Source organism: Tenrec ecaudatus, chromosome 10 (genome assembly GCF_050624435.1).
Source record: "Tenrec ecaudatus isolate mTenEca1 chromosome 10, mTenEca1.hap1, whole genome shotgun sequence".
NCBI classification, from domain to species: Eukaryota; Metazoa; Chordata; class Mammalia; order Afrosoricida; family Tenrecidae; genus Tenrec; species Tenrec ecaudatus.
Genome location: NC_134539.1, coordinates 17,285,526 through 17,289,369, shown reverse-complemented (window position 1 = coordinate 17,289,369; position 3,844 = coordinate 17,285,526).

Below are 3,844 nucleotides of genomic sequence, written 5' to 3'. Positions count from 1 at the left end.
AATAAAACTTGTTTATCTTTGCGACCAGTACACTCTCTCTGAAGGCCAAAGGAAAAGCTTCAAAAATGTTTGGAGAAATAACATCATTATTGGACTAAGTATACGGCTTCCCAAAGGGATTATTTTGTAGGGCAACACTCCTTTCTAGAAGTACTTCTTCTGCTATTTCTGTACAGCATTCGTCTCAGGGCTGCAGACCTGTACTCACAGCGCCGACCTAGCACTCACCATGATTGAACGTGGTGGTGGAATGCTTGGTCCATGAATTCAGGTAACGCTTCTCAATTTAAGAGTAAGGTGGAAAAGATTTATGACGTTGTGACGTTAAGATAGATTTCAGTTTTGAGTTTGGCTAATACTCAAGGCAAGGCTTTGAAGCTTTTGACACGGTGAAAATAAACATTGTGATGTAGGATCGAAGGGTACAATTTCAATGCAAATTAGGGTCGGTCCATACATTTTAAAGGTAGTAATGACTTATACAACACGGTGTGCAAGATGAAGTCACAAAAGCTGAGGTGGTGGTTTCACAAAGCTGACAGGGCAGTAGAGTGATGGACGCTTTGATCCCAAATAGCCATGCTTGCCACAGGGTCATTGTGATCGGGGGAGAAGAATGGCAGAACTACTATGACCAAATCCGTCTTCCAAAAATCACCAACTGATCTTAGGTCACCCCCAAATATCTTCAGAGGCTCGATCTTTACTCTTCCAGTATTGTAAATAGTGGGGGCAGGCATTCTCCTCAGCTAGCATTCAGGAAATGAGTACAAACCCTCCGTTTATGATAATCTTCACAAGGAATTTTTTTCCTCTCCAATCTTAAGCTCTCATTAAATATTTCCTTAAACTTTGATTTGTTAAATGTAGCTTGATGAAAAGGCTTGACTCATGAGCGATCGTTTTTATGAGAAGTCGGGCTTTCAATCAAGCTATAGTTTAGAGGGAACATTGTCAAACCAGCCCTCCTCTGTGAGAATGCCACACTGTGGTGGCTTGCGTGTTGTGTTGCCATGATGCCGGAAGCTTGGCCACCAGTATTTGAATACCAGCAGGGTTGCCGATGATAACCAAGTTTCAGAAAAAACTGTGAAACTAAGGCAGACTTGAAAAAAGGACCTGATAGTCTACATCGGGGGAAAAAATTGCCCAGTGAAAGCCACATGAATCGGGACATGATCTATTAGAGTGCTAGACAATCAGGCCCTCACACTGGAAGGCACCAGCGTGTATCTGGGGAAGCGCACCACCTCACAGCCGAGTCAGCCTTAAAGCCACGGACAGAGCAAACCTCCCAGGACTTTCATAGACTGATGCGGCACAACTCGAAGTGAGGAACAGCTGCAAGGATCCATTCATAATTAAAATGCTGCATGTGGGGCTCCTGTGCAAAACACGCATCGAGGAAAATCACTAGTTGTCAAAAATAAATTGGCACGCTTAAAGAGCTGAGAGGAGCTGCTGCTGACAATCTTGAATTGTCGTATGATCTACTTTGTTGAAAAAGACAAATGAAAAAGGAACAGCATCACCTCGTGACCAACATTTCATGATCTATCCTGAATTACAGTGATAAGCTAATAAGAAGACCAGTTGATACAACTATTATTCCAAATTACTCACCAACCACTAATGGCGAACGCGAAAACATTGAAGGTTTTAACCAACCTCTTCAGCTTGAATTGATTAAATATGCAATTATGAGACACTGATAATTACTGATGATTGGAATGCAAAAACAGGAAACAAGGAAGGATCCGTAATTGGAACATGTGACTTGGTGATAGAAACTACGCCAAGGATAGGATAGAATTTAGTGAGACAGAGTGACTTAGTCACTGCAAATGCCTTTTTCAACAATATAACCATGCCTTTCCCGTGAATTCACCATATGGGATACACAGGATTCATATCAACTCTATCTGTGGAAAGAGATAATGAAGAAGCTCAGTACCATTAGTCAGAACAAGGCCAGGTGCTGAATAAGAAAGAGACCATTAATTGTTCATATGCAAGTTCAAGCTGAAGCTGAAGGAAATTAAAACAAGTCCACAAGAACCAATGTATGAAATTGAGTATCTCCCACCTGAATTGAGGCATCATTTCAAGAACAGGTTTAACACGTTGAACGATAATGCCTAGTGAGGGATGGCATCAAGGACATGAGGCAGAAGGTCACTAAAAATATAAGGAAGAGAAAACATATCAAAATAGCTAACAGAGAGACTCTGAAACTTGCTTATGAATGTAGAGTAGCTAAAACCAAGGAAAGAAATGATGAATTAAAAATGTCTTCTGGGTGGCTCCAGAACAGAAAGGAAAGTATTATAAAGATTGTGCACAGGTCTGGAGGTTAGAAACCTGAGAGGGAAGAGAGCTCAGCATTTCTCAACCTTAAACAAATGAAGACAAAAGGCAAGCCTCATGTTGCGATATTTAAGAATTCTTTGGGAAAAAATATTGAGATATGCAAGAAGCATCAGATAAAGATGGAAGAAAGACTGTTTCAAAAATAATCTGTTGACATTCAACCATTTCAGGATGTAGCATATGATCAAGAACTGATGAATATATATATATAAAGTCCATGCTTCCATGAAGGCATTAAGAAACACAAAGTTTCAGAAATTGATAGAATATTAACTGAGATGTTTCAACAAACAAATGCAACCACTCATCTATGCCAAGAAATTTGGAAGACAGCTACCAACCAACCTATTGGAAAAAAGAATCCATCTAGCTGCTCATCTCGAAGAAAGATAATTCAATAAAATGCAGCAATTATCAAATAAATATCTTTATAAGAAATTAATTCAAAAACAGTGGCAGTGGTACAGCAATAGGAACTATCAGAAATGCAAGCTGAAATCAGAAGAAGACATAGAAAGAGGGATATCATTGCAGGTATTAGATGGATCTTGGCTGGAGGGAGCGAATACCAGAAAGATGTGGAGAAGAAAACAACGGGACCAATAGTTCTGGGGGGACATGGGAGAGGGGGAGGTGGGGGAAAGGAAGTGGTGTTAACCAACCCAGGGACAAGGGAACAACAAGTGACTCAAAACCAGTGGCAAAGAAGGTGTGAGAGGCCTGGTAGGGCTTGATCAAGGGCACTGTAACTGAGAGGAATTACTGAAACCCAAATGAAGGCTGAGCATGGTAGTGGGGCAAGAGGAAAGTGAAAGGGAAATAGAGGAAAGAACTAGGAGGCAAAGGGCATTTATAGAGGCCTAAATAAAGGCATGTATATATGGAAATATATTTATATATGATGATGGGGAAATAGATCTATGTGCATATATTTATAGGTTTAGTATTAAGGTAGCAGATGGACATTGGACCTCTACTCAAGTACTCCCTCAATACAAGAACACTTTGTTCTATTAAACTGACATTCCATGATGCTCACCTTCCTGACACAATCCCTGAAGACAAATGGGTGCATAAGCAAGTGTAAGTGTGGCGAAGAAAGCTGATGGTGTCCTGCTATCAGATATATCCCCTGGGGTCTTAAAGACTTAAAGGTACACCAGCGGCCATCTAGCTCAGAAGCAACAAAGCCCACACGGAAGAAGCATACTAGCCTGTGTGATCACAAGGTGTCAAACGGATCAGGTATCAAGCACCAAAGAACAAAAAATCATATATCATGAATGAGGGGGAGTGCTGAGTGGGGACCCAAGGTCCATCTGTAGTAGGCAACTGGCCATCCCTTTTGGGTTGCAGGGTAGGAGACGAGTCAGTCAGGGTGCAGTGTAGAATCAATGAAACACACAACTTTCCTCTAGTTCTTAAATGCTTCCTCCCCCTGCCACCGGGCCTCCCTCATCATGACTCGAGGATG